We start from the raw sequence: 14,107 nt of genomic DNA, 5'->3' as shown, positions 1-14,107 counted from the left end.
ACCAGGGGTCACATCAGAGCCTTGGCTCCTGTACTCCTCACAGAAGGGCAAGAATGATTTCTATGGAAATCAGTAGAAAAGCAAATACAAAAGACAGCAACTTTCATACAAATGAGAAACTATTACCTAAGATTGAATGTGCTCTTAGAAATAGACTCTTGCAAAGAAAAAATTCAGAAAAGACATTGCAGTTTCTTTAGAAGGTATTTGATAAAAACCACACATCAAAAATAATTAGCCTCTGACAAGTTAGAAAAGTGTTTGCTAACAAGTGTCCCTGACTCTACCTCTTAAAGAATCATCAAGCCTGTCTTGGGTTTGCCTTAGTGAGGGCAAGATGAATCACTGTCTTTCACTAGTAAAGGAAAACCCCAAAGGTTGCCGCCAAAATAATGCAGATCTTCAAAAATAAATAACTCTCAACATTTCCTTGGAATTAAGGATAGAAGCCTACACATTTTTTTAATGTCTGAATTTTTAGATTTATATATGCTATTTATGACTCTCCATAATATGACAACACACTTTATTTAAAAATAAATGCTGAGAACCATGGATCTTCTGTGATTCATTTGGGAAAGGTTGTGGTTCTTTGTGGTTTGGTTAAGAAAAAAAAACAAACAGAAGTTTAGAGGTAAAAAAAAAAAAAAGAGGGCATTCTCTGCTGTTCTGGACTGGTGCAGGCACAGTTTCTGGGCCTAAGTTAAGACTTGATAAAAGGTTATTTCCTTTTTGCCCCATTCTCATCACTCCACTTCAGGGATTTTCACAGGCTCATCTCCATGCCTTGTGATGCAGCAGAGTAAAGCTCTGCAAACACAACAGCCTGTCGGAAAGTGGCTCCCGCATAAGAAGCATTATGGAATTGCTTGCCTGACTTGTCTCCCCTCCCTGTATGGATTTTTGAAATTCAGAGAAAACAAATCAAAACTTCTGAGGAAGAGAGTTTATCTTCTGAAGAAGAGAGAAAACATTCAGCTGCAGCATGCTGTGAACATTTCAGGGCCTGCTTCTCCTTCCAGATGCATGGCGTGCCTTGCTACTTAAGACAGAAAAGCCCCTGCCTTGTTCCATAAGCAGGCACATAGAGCAGATTTCATGAGCTCCTGGGCGCAGTTTAGACTCTGGCTCTTAATGCTCAGTCATTAAAATTGCTATAGGAGATGTAACTCTGTTGGGTGTTATTTGGGAAGATCCCCGCCGAATGGCATCTTCCCAGATATGGTGGGGGGAAGGAATGGAGCTCAATTTAGCAACGAGTAAAGGGTGCACTTGGAATGAGGCTTAATCAGCTTGCTTTGGAAGTTGCTGCCCTTTGAACAGAAAGCTTTGCTCCACTGCACCATCAACTTCAAAGATTCCTGAAACTCTCTGGACCTGAGGAAAGATGCTAACAGGCTTAACAGTCCTTTCTGAGTATGGTGCTGAGATGTTGTATATAATTCAGACTAGGTAAGTCATGTAGCAGCACATGACTGACAAGCAACTGCTGGCAATTCTCATTTAGGAATATCAGAAGATTTGCATGAGGCCCTGGTGGCAATTGTAGCAATTATACAAATTGCTAAAGTGTGAAAGTTAAATCTTGTGAAAGATTCAGCTCTTGGTGAATGAAACCCTTCTGGATGTTTTTTTACTCTTTTTTTTTTCATGACTCATCCTACTTAAGACTAAGCTTTCATCATTCTCTTAACAGTCATATTGTTTTCCCTGTGACAAATGTATATCCATTTAATGAGGACGTGTAAGAATTTGCAGCATAAAATAAGTCTTATAGTAAAAAAATTTTGTACTGTAAGCCTGATTTTTGGAGGTGGTTTCATTCTTATATTATTGCTGTTTTTTGTATCTCTTACTCTCAACCCCTCATCCCTTAAGAGATACGCACCTTTGAGTTGAATTAACTCTCACTGCAGAAAATCCTCCGGGTTGTTCCTTCCAAGGGAATGCGAGACTTAATGGTCAGACATTCAAACACATGTGATGCGAACACATCAAACGTATAGGTGGACTAACCAACCTCCTTTCAAAAGCCACCACTGACTAAATGTGCAGCTTATATGTCTGGTAATCTAATTTATCAGGACAATACTCACTTCGAATATTTGATACATATATATTTTTTTTAATAAATTTATTTATTTATTTATATTTATTTTTGGCTGTGTTGGGTCTTCGTTTCTGTTCAAGGGCTTTCTCCAGTTGCGGCGAGTGGGGGCCACTCTTCATCGCGGTGCGCGGGCCTCCCACTATCGCGGCCTCTCCCGTTGCGGAGCACAGGCTCCAGACGCGCAGGCTCAGCGGTTGTGGCTCACGGGCCCAGTCGCTCCGCGGCATGTGGGATCTTCCCAGACCAGGGCTCGAACCCGTGTCCCCTGCATTGGCAGGCGGATTCTCAACCACTGCGCCACCAGGGAAGCCCGATACATAGTTTTAAAATTACACTCACTTCATATTTTGTTTATATTGGTTAAAAATGCACTGTGGAACCAAGAGGGGACATTTAAGATAGAAAAACAGTTGACTGATTTTGCCATTCTAGACACATAAGAAGCCATGGCTGGGTTTGCTAAAATGGAGAACAAAACAAAACTCCTCCCCAAGGGTAGGATGTGTGAAATCAAGTGGGTCTTCTTGAGAGGCAATATCCAAAGATGAGTCCCAAGTCCAGCAGACAGATTCACTTTTATGAGTTCAGGAAGAAGTACACCAGAATAAATCATAGATGAAGAAGTGGCCCAGGTTCAGATGGTTCACTGGCAAGTCCTAGCAAGCCTTCAAGATACAGATAATTTCTCTATTATTTGATATATTTGAGAGCATACAAAAAGATAGAAAGCCTTTCAAGATGATTGACCAAATACCCTACCCAAAATCTCATTGAAATAACACAAGAAATATAAAAAGTCAGAATAATCAACAACAGAGCTAAGAAACCAGAAGGGGTACTGTTAGCAGGCTCAGTACAGTGAGAAAGTCTTGAAAATTACACAAGAAAAAATTGGTATAAGTATATATAAGTATATCAGTTCCCCAGAGACTATTTCCTCAAGGAGCAGATAATTCCTTAGTTATTTAAATTGTTATAGAGCAAAGACAAAGAGAGAAAACATCCCATGTAATGAATAAGGACAACATAACCATGATACTTAAGCTTAGTACAAAACACATACAAGTTAAAAAAAAAAAAAAGAAAGATACAGTGAGGTATCACCTCACACAGGTCAGAATGTCCATCATCAAAAAGTCTACAAATAATAAATGCTGAAGAGGGTGTGGAGAAAAAGGAACGCTCCTACACTCTTGGTGGGAATGTAAGTTGGTACAGCCACTATGGAGAACAGTATGGAGGTTCCTTAAAAATTAAAAATAGACCTACCATATGATCCAGCAATCCCACTCCTAGGCATCTAGGAATAACAGTAATTCAAAAAGATACATGCACCCCAATGTTCATTGCAGCACTACTTACGATAACCAAGACACGGAAGCAGCCTAAATGTCCATTGACAGAGGAATGGAAAAAGAAGATGTGATATATATATACAACGGAATATTACTCAGCCATAAGAAAGAATGAAATAATGTCATTTTCAGCAACACGGATGGACCTAGAGATGATCATACTAAGTTAAGTAAGTCAGACAGAGAGAGGCAAATGTCACATGATATCGCTTATATGTGGAATCTAAAAAAAAAAAAAAAAAGATACAAATGAACTTATATACAAAACAGAAATAGACCCATAGACATAGAAAACAAACTTATGGTTACCAAAGAGGAAGGCGGGGGAGGGATAAATTAGGAATTTGGGATTAACATATACACACTACTATATATAAAATATATAACCAACAAGGACCTACTGTATAGCACAGAGAACTATACTCAGTATTTTGTAATAACCTATAAGGGAAAAGAATCTGAAAAATTATATATATATATATATATATATATATATATATATATATATATATATATATAATAACTGAATCACTTTCCTGTACACCTGAAAGTGATGCAACATTGTAAATCAACTATACTTCAGTTTAAAAAAGTAATTTAAAAAAGGAAAGAAAGAAGAAAAAAAAAATGACTACATCAATACAACTCATGAATCAGATATTTAAGAAGTCTTAAATAAAATAATAGCAAACCAAAATGCATAGAAGAATAAAATACTGTAACTAACTAGTGTTTACATAAGAATGCAAGAATGGTTTAAACATGTTAGGAAATCTGTTAAAGTAATCCATTACATGCATAGATTAAAAGAAAAAATCCACATGATCATCTTAATAGATGCTTCAAAGCATATTAAAAATGAACGCTTGTATCTTTGGAAAATTATTAGCAAGCTAAGACTAGAAGGAAAACTTTCTTATCAGAAACTGTAATAAATATTATTCATAATAGTGAAATACTAGAAGCAATCCTATTAATTTTTTTAAAAAGGATGTGTATAATTATCATTACTAGTTAATAATTTGTTGGGTAAATGTAATAAGGCAAGAAAAAGATATTAGATGTAAATGGTAGAAATAAATAGAAAAGTTAGCATTTGTGGTTATTGTAAAAATCTACTTAGGAAATCCAAGACAATTAATTGGAAAATAAATTAGAACTAATAAGAGTTAAAATTTACTAATGTGACCAGATATTATATCAATATACAAAAAACAAAAAGCTTTACTATAATTAGAAGAATTGCAATTACAATAGCAACAAAACAATACAGATTATCTGCTATAGAAAGAATAAACCTAAAAAGAAGTACACAAGACCCATATGAAGAAAACTATAAAGGCTTACCCAAGAGGATATAAAGGAAGAGCTAAATAATGGTAGAAATGCCTGTGTTATTGGATGGAGAGACTGAAGGTTATAAAGCTGTTGATTTTTTCCTAAATTAATATCTAAATTTAATCAACTCCAATCAAAACCTCATTAGCATTTTTAAAAATAAAATTTGACATGCTCATTCTAAATGGCAAATGGGTAAAAATAGCAAAGATAGAGTTGAAAAAGCAGAACAAGAAAAATGACCTACCTCACCAAATAGAGCATTTAAACATAATATAAAGCTATAGTAATTATAAAAAGTGATTTTTAGCACAGAAATAAATCAATAGTTCACTAAAGTGGAATTTAAGGTCCAAAAATAGTTTGTCATAAATAGGTAGATGAAGGATAGGATTTTCAATATGTATCTTTCAATAATAAAGGTGGCATTTTAATGGTGGGAAAAGTAGACTATTTGCTAATTGGTATTAGAAAATTGTTATTAATTAGAAAATAGTAAAGTATATCTTTACCTCATAACATACACAGTAATGAATCCATATACATTGAAGAGCTGTATGTTGAATACAAAAAAGTATTCAAAGAAAAAAAGGAATCTTTTTATAATTTGGGGAAGTTAAAGGTCATCTCTAAGCAAATAAAAACCAGAAATTAAGAAAGAAAAAGAAGGGACTTCCCTGGTGGTGCAGTGGTTAAGAATCTGCCTGCCAGTGCAGGGGACATGGGTTCAAGCCCTGGTCTGGGAAGATTCCACATGCCACAGAGCAACTAAGCCTGTGCGCCGCAACTACTGAGCCTGTGCTCTAGAGCCCACGAGCCACAACTACTGAGCCCACATGCTGCAACTACTGAAGCCCGTGCGCCTAGAGCCTGTGCTCAGCAACAAGAGAAGCCACTGCAATGAGAAGGTCGTGCACCACAACAAAGAGTAGCCCCTGCTCGCTGCAACTAGAGACAGCCCACGCGCAGCAATGAAGACCCAACCAGCCAAAAATAAATAATAAATAAAAATAATATTAAAATAAATAACTAAATAAATAGAAATTATTTTTTTAAAAAAGAAAAAGATTGACAAAATTGATCAAAAGTATTTTAAATATTTGAGTATGGTTAAAGGCTCCACAGACAAAGTTATGGGAGAAAATACCTGCCATGTATATAACAGACAAAGGATTACTACACATAATATATAAAATACTCCTGTAAATCTATAAGAAAAATAGTCAAACAATATGAACAGTTAATTTAGAGAAAAAAATACAAATTGCCAGGATTCCAAGCTTCACTGGTATAAAAGAGGTGGGAAATACAATGCCTAGGTTTTGATTTTTCTTTTTTCTTTTTTATCTTGCTTGGTGTCTGTGGGGGTTTGCTGTCTATAACTGATTTTGGAAAATTCTGACATTATTATTTCAAATCTTGTTTATGCCCTGTTCCCTTCTCCTTCCAGTATTCCAATCACACACATTAGCCCTTTTGATATTGTCCCACAGTTTTTGAATGTTCTGTTTTTTAAAATTGTTTTTTCTCTTTGAGTTTCAATTTGGGAAGTTTCTATTGGGCTACTTCAAATTCACTGTTTCTTTCCTCACCGTGTCCAGTAGATAGATGAGCCCACTGAAAACATTCTTCATTTCCATTACAGGTTTTCATTTCTAATATTTCCTTCTGATTCTCATAGTTTCCATCTTTTTGCTGACATTACTGAATTGGTTTTACATGCTGTTTATCTTTGTATTAGTGCTTTTTTTTTTTTATGTGTGGGGTGTTTATTTATTTATTTTTGGCTGCGTTGGGTCTTCGTTGCTGCGCATGGGCTTTTCTAGTTGTGGCGAATGGGGGCTACTCTTTGTTGTGGTGCGCAGACTTGTCATTGCAGTGGCTTCTCTTGTTGTGGAGCATGGGCTCTAGGCATGTGGGCTTCAGTAGTTGTGGTATGAGGGCTCAGTAGTTGTGGCTCGTGGGCTCCAGAGCACAGGCTCAGTAGTTGTGGCACATGGGCTTAGTTGCTCCGCGGCATGTGGGATCTTCCCGGACCAGGGCTCGAACCCATGTCCCCTGCATTGGCAGGTGGATTCTTAACCACTGTGCCACCAGGGAAGTCCTGTATTAGTGCTTTAAAACAGATTAATCATAGTTATTTTGAATTCATTGTCTGATAATTCCAACATCTGTATTATATCTGAATCTGGTTCTGATGCTTGTTTTGTATCTTCAGACTGTGTTTTTTCTTGTCTTTTAGTATGCCTTGTAATTTTTTTGGTTGAAAGCCAGATATGTTGTATCAGTAATAGGTAGTGAGGTAAATAGGTCCTTAGTGTAAGGAGTTATGTTAATCTGGCTTGGAGTCAGGCTATGTTTAATGTTTGTTGTAGTTATAAGTTCCACAGCCTTCAAATTCCTCTGGTGTCCTTATTTTTGTATTCTCTCTTGGCTTTGGGCTTCCCTTTGTACTCTCACTCAGAGAGCCTTGGGCTTTTCAGATCTTACAGCTGTAATCCATTGGAAGCTTATTGGAATGGCAGTAAGGTGCAGGGAAGGGAAGTGTTCTATAATCTGGTGAAGTTCATCTTTGGTGAGCCTGTGTCTTAAAAGTGTTTCTCTCCCTCCTCACTAAGTATATAGGACAATCCCCCCATGCCATACTCCATTCCCAGTGTCCTGTTAACTGTATTTTGGGGTTCTTTTTAGTTGAGACTGGAAGGCTAGGGGCTGGAGTAGGGTGGAAATCCCTGCCTCCAAGTGGGATAAGGATTCAGTGTTGTCCCTGGAGAGTGGGACTTTGTTATGGAGAAGAATCCAGGAGGGTTATACCTTTGCTACTCTTCCCATCTCCATCCCCCACCCCTACCCCAGGGTGATGAGGGGATTTTTCTCAGATCCTCACCATGAGAACCTAGTGGGGTTCCTGGGGGAAAAAGACCTCGAAACTGTGGGGCCCTCCTATGATTGGGGCCCCAGGTGTTTTTCACTCACACTAATCCACACTCAGCCTCCAGCAATTCGTCACAATTACTAGTTAAATTACGTGGTCCCACCCTTACCGCTCCAGTGGCTTCTGTTGTATCTCTCTGGATGCACCTGTCTCTCCAGATTTCAGGGTGTGGTTTACCTTGAAACTTCAATTCTGTGATGGATCTAAGAAAAGTCATTGATTTTCAGTTTGTCCAGCTTTTTCTTGTAAGTATGGGAATGGTGCTTTCCAAGCTTTTTACGTGTCAGAGTGGAAACCAGAAGTTTGCAAACTAAAATGAAAATCCATTTTTCCTATCAGACTGGCAAACTTAAGAATGATAATATTCAGAAAGGGAGGAAGTGAGTATTCTCATATAGTGTTGACAGGAAACTAAATTGGGTGTCATCTTTCTTGAAGGCAATTTCACATTATCAAAGTTTAAAATGCACAACCCCTTTGACCGAGCAATTCCACTTAGAGGAATTCTAGTCTATAGATAAGCACACACAAATGAGAAAATATGTATGTACAAGCGCATTTACTAAATAACTGTCTCTAATATCAATAAATTGGAAACAAAGTTCTATCGGTAGAAGAAAGGTTAAAAAAAAATAACCATGATTGAGTAATTCCATGACTATTGTGTAGCATGCTAAAAGCGTAGGTAGATTAATATGCTGAAATGATATGTCCATGACATACTGCTAAGCGAAAAAAAATCAAGTTACAGAACAGTATGATATTATCTTCGTAAAAGCAAAACATTGTGTGTCTATGGGACATGGGGGTGGGTATGCACAGATATGCATTTGTATCTGCTTAGAAAAAACATCTGGGAAGTGTAGACACCAAATACTAGCAGTTAATAGCTTCTCTTCTGGCAAGGAAGAGAAGCTTCCCATTTTAGGGGAGATTAACACATTTTAAAGCAAGCATGTGTTATTTTTATAATTAAAAATACACACGCAAAGGAAGCAGATCCTATTCCTCAATTAAAGAGAAAGCTGTCTGGGAAAAGACAGCAATCACCTTTAGTTCATATTTCCAAACAATTCCAGGAACCTTAAACAAGTTGCATTTTCGTCTAAGTAAATGACCTCTTGGGAATGGAGCAGAGGAGAAAAGCCACTTCTCTGCCAGGGGAACAGGTCGGTTAACCTTGGCCTGTGCAAGAGTGAGTTCAGGGGCTGTGTCCATCCTGCTCATCATGGTCACTCCCGTGTCTACATTGTGTTGGGCACCTAGTAGGGCCTCCCTGTATACTGGTTGAATTAACAAATGAAATGGGAAAAAAATGGCAGTGGTTCTGCGACACATTTATTGAACCGTGTACAATAGGGAAATCTGGCAAGCAATTGATCGGAAGTTTCTCTGTTCTTACTGAGTTTAGATACTAGACTCAAATTCTAGACTTTAAACAGGAAGTTACAAGCGCCGTACCAACGCTGAGGTAATTACCCAGACTGAGAAAGAGTGCTGCTCGCTGACTGAGAATCTTTCTCATACTGAAATAGCAGTAGAAGTTGCCTAGGCAATTTTCTCTCTGCCAGCTCACAAAAAGGATCACTGATTCAGGAAGTGACCTATAACTATAACATTTTAGTTTTAACTTTTACATTAAAAAAGTAACGTAGTGAATGGGGCCAGAATCAGAATTATCTGGGGTTTTAGTGGGTTACAGTGTGTTACTGGCATGAAAAGAGAGAGAAGAGACCAAGATTTATTGAGCATCTCCTAACGACTCACTGAAGCACTGGCTTAGTCACTCAGCACGTGGTATCTCATTCAAGCTCATCACAAGCTTGTGAAGTATTGTCATCATTTATAAATGAGGAAACTGAGACTTGAAGAACTTGGGTAACTTGTCTCAGGACATATAGCCAGAAAGTGGCAGAGCTGGCTTATCATATTAACATGAGAACAGTCCCTGTAGAAGAATGCTAAGGGCTTGGTTCCTAAGAACTGACTAGACTGAACCATCACTTCTGTAGAACTAATCCAGAGATTGTACACATAGACATAAGATTCCCACCCCATCTTTGGGGAAATGACTCAGTATTAACAAACAGGACTCTGCAAATCTTGAATAAGCAAATGTGTGCTGTATATCCCCCCAAACTCATCCCAGAGCACCCCTATGCTTAGACAAATCACAGCACCTGAAGAACTGCTTACGAGGGCAGCAGTGATGCGGAGACAGTCATGCGTTATAAATACCCTCATGGAATAAAGATCTTCATTTATTTTTCCATGGTATTTGCTAACTCAGACGAAATGGTTTTCATCTTTATTTTCACCACAGCAGAAAGTTAACGTACCAGAGTGCTGCAGCTTTCAGCATGTTTATGTCATCTTTGATTCCTCCTCTAGTGCATTTCATGCCCAGTGTTTGGCCTCCATTTACAGTATATGAAGTACTACGACAATTTCCTTGTCACACTATCCTGAACTTCTAATGTTAGAGTGCCTTGTGGCCCGGTCCTGGGCTTCCCACTTTTCTCTCCTGCCATAGCTTTACGTTATCTTTTACGAACCAATTTCACCTACTTTTATTTCTCCAGTCTTCGGATCTCCAGTCAGGTGTCCAACAGAAATCTCCCGTGTAACAGAGCTGCAAAGAATTCTCTATTCTTACCTTCACCTCAAACCTTTTCCTCCCCTCCACCCTGAATTCCACTCTTCATCTCATGACACTGTCATTCACCCGGTTGTTCAAACCTTAACCTTTTTCCTGGTTTCCTACCTTTCCCTCACTTTCATATCTAATTCTTCAGCAAGTTTGGAGGTTCTTGCTTCTAAAACATCTCAAATCCATCCGCTTTACTTCCTGTCTCTGCCAATATTAAGCTACTAATCGCGTACCTCAATTACTCTAAGCTAGCCTTCTTGCTTCCATCTGTCTCCCATAAAGCAGCCAGAATGATAACTTTAAAACATAAATAATACTGATAACCTGCAGTCTTTCAGTGTTTTCCAGTTGTACTTTACCGTGGTCTACAGGACTTGCATTATCGAGCCCCTTCCTACCTCTACAACCTCATCTCCTAGATCTCTTTTAACTCACAGCCTGCAGGCACCTTGTCCTTCTTCCTATTCCTTGACCATGCCAAGGTTATCCCCTTTGGGCTTTCCCTGGATGCTCCCCAGGTCCTTCCTCCAGATTTTCCACGGCTGGGGCCTTCCTCATTATTCATGTCTAAGATCATATGTTACCTCCTGAATGATTCTTCCATAACCACCTTAGAGCAGTTATCCCGTTCTTTGCCAGTCAGTCTCTATCAAAACATCCTGTTTTAGTTTTTTTTAATTGTAGCACTTATAATCATCTATAATTATTTTTCAGTTATTTATTTACCTATTTATTGTCTGCTTCCCCCTGGAGAAAGACACCTCCTCATGGGCAGGGAACTTTTCTTTCTTGTTCAGGGCTGTATCTTCAAACCTAAGACTCATCTCTCCCTGAAATAGTAGTAGAAGTTGCCTGGGCAATTTTCTCTCTGCCAGCATACAGAATAATAGGAAAAGACCTTAAAATATAACATTTTAGTTTTAATTTTTGCATTAAAAATAATGTAGTGAATGAGACCAGAATTAAGGTTCTAAATCAGAATTAGACTAGCACATAGTAGGTGTTTAAGAAAAGTTTGTTGACTATTTGAATGCACAATTGCTTGATAATGATGATAAAGAAGTGAAATGCTGCCTTTTACTAAACTGAGGCTATTATTATTATTATTATTATTATTATTATTATTATTATTATTTTTGGCCGTGCCATGCGGCATGCAGGATCTTAGTTCCCCGACCAGGGATCGAACCCATGCCCCCTGCATTGGGAGCATGGAGTCTTAACCACTGGACTGCCAGGGAAGTCCCAAGACTATAATTATGATAAAAGAACATTGTTCTCATTTTAAGCAACATTCTAATTAAATAACAAATTCTGGCTTGTATTTAAAATATACATTGCATTGTGTCATGACTTACTGGATCATTTATCATATCATTCAGACTTTGAGAAATGGTCACCGCTTGAATTCAAACAAAGAAGAATAGTACAGGGGAAATCTGCTTTCCTAATAGTGACCAGTTGCCCTTACTGAACATTCCTATTTGATTTTCATCACTTTCCGTGTCTAACATCACTTCAGAACGCTGAGATAGCTAAATACAGGCTGCCCTGATTAATGACCTCCACCTCCCCTTGAAAACAATCCCTCCCAGTTAGTTAAACTGGATCATGGCAGTCCTGGCTCCCAGCCCGACGAGCCAGCAGTAAAGAGGGCTGGTTGCCTTTGAATGCCACCTTTCCTAAGCAGAGGTCCATGGTGAGGACACTGATCTCTCTTGGTAGGGGTGGCAGCATTGATTTTTCTCCTTACAAATAGAAATGTATTTTTTATTCTCAGCCTCATTCGCAAAACGTTATCTGAAAGAAGCCTAAGATTTCCTTTTGCCTCCTAAGGAGGACTTCTAAATAGAAGCATTTTATAAACAGCTGCATGTGCTTTTGGAGAGGAAATTGGAGGAACTGGCTGGCTGAATAAAATGAAACATGGAGCTGTATGAATGCCTTTTCTTCTGCTAAATTGTGGGTAAACCTGAAGGAGCAGAGGAGACAGCAGTCCTTTCGTTATCTGCAAACTAAGCCCAGGGCATGTGGTATGGCCCAGAGTCACTTCTCCAAATCGAAGTGAATATTCTTTAACTCTGGGCTAAAAACAACAATAACAAGAGCAATATAAAATCAAAAACAAGCTTGATAAATTGCAAGGAAGAGCCATTCATTTCCATTAGATTTCTCCTGATTAGGTTCAGCTAAATTGGGCAACAATGTCTTTTGCAGCTTTTAAGAGATTTATTTCAGGATTCTCTGTCAACAAAGAATGCAAAATGAGTTCAAATTAGACTCCACATAGATCTGGAAGAAGAAGAACATACAAATCATAATGAATGAAGTAGACAAAAATTTCCTGAGGAGTCACAGCAGTTAATTCTTTGGTCTTTTTTGTTTTTTGTTTTTGTTTTTAATCTGGAAAGGGGATGTAAGATGACTTACACTTGTAAGGGTGTTAGGCTGCACTATTAGTTCTTAAAACTCAGGGAAGCCAAAAGATAATTTGAGCTTCGTTGAGGTCTCTGCACATATCAGGACTAAAATATCTGAGGTCATGGAAATTCAGAGTTAGGAAGGGCTTTGGGGACCTTCTACTCAATTCATGGATGAGGCCACAGGTCCAGGAAGGTTTCTGTCCCAAAGCTAGAAGTCAAGTCAGTTTTAGGCTTGCACCACTTTCCTGTCTATCTACCTCTCTCTTCTTCTTTAATTTGGAAATTCTAAACCTGTTTGAAACTATAGTGGTCAGAAAACAGCTTAGGAAAGGATGCCGCTGGACTTCATGTCATGTTGGAAACACATCTCCAATTACAAAATGAAAACTAGGAAAACAAAGTTCAGTAGAGGGGACTTCTATTTAGACAAATTTGCATGAGTGTTTCTGTTTTGTGTATTAAGGAATTGCTTTATTTTTTGGAGGTTTCTAAATAAAGAGTGAAAACGAAATTTGGTATGATTTGAAGATAGTGGTTTCAGTTGATTTTAATTTCTATTGACCAGCTAATTATATTCAGTATATTATCCTTTTCCTCAAACTCCAACCACCCCATCTCCAAGGTCTGCCTCTGTGTACTCCAGAGAAGCTGGAGACAATGAGGATTCAGGCATGTAGATATACTTGGTCTAGAATACTTGGACACTGGCAACTTGAAAATACTAGGAAAATATTTCAACCTGTGAATCAAAGTATTTCACTGGTCTTCTAGACATGACGACCCCCAAAACACCCTCTAGCCTACCATCAATGGTCTATCACCATTGGTACCAACTGAGAAAAATGAAACTCCCTTTTTTTACTAAATCATACTCTACCCTTCTCTTAAGAAAAAGAGAAAAATAATAACTCTATGAGAAAACAAGCTCTTTGCACAAAAAAGTACTCTACTGCATTGATTATAATAGTGGACCTGGAAACTATCTTAATATCCAATACTAAAGTAGTGATTAAGTAAATTGTGGCCCATAACCTGCATAAAGTATTGCACAAGTATCAAAATTATAATGGAAACTACAGCAGTATGGAAATGCTTATTTAATAATTATACACTGAGTATCTACTGTATCCCAGGACTCTTCTAGGCAGTGGAAATAAAGGAATACCACAAATAGCTTGCAGGATAGTAAGGGAGTCAGACATGAACCAAGCATTTTAGGAAGAAAGTGAGACAGGAAGGGGGCAGGGCACAACTAGTAAAAGAATGACACAACCATTAAGAAGAACAGAATACAGC

The sequence above is a fragment of the Balaenoptera borealis genome, assembly GCF_965194805.1.
Source record: "Balaenoptera borealis genome assembly, chromosome: 5".
In the NCBI taxonomy this organism is placed as follows: domain Eukaryota; kingdom Metazoa; phylum Chordata; class Mammalia; order Artiodactyla; family Balaenopteridae; genus Balaenoptera; species Balaenoptera borealis.
This window is presented reverse-complemented; position numbering follows the sequence as displayed.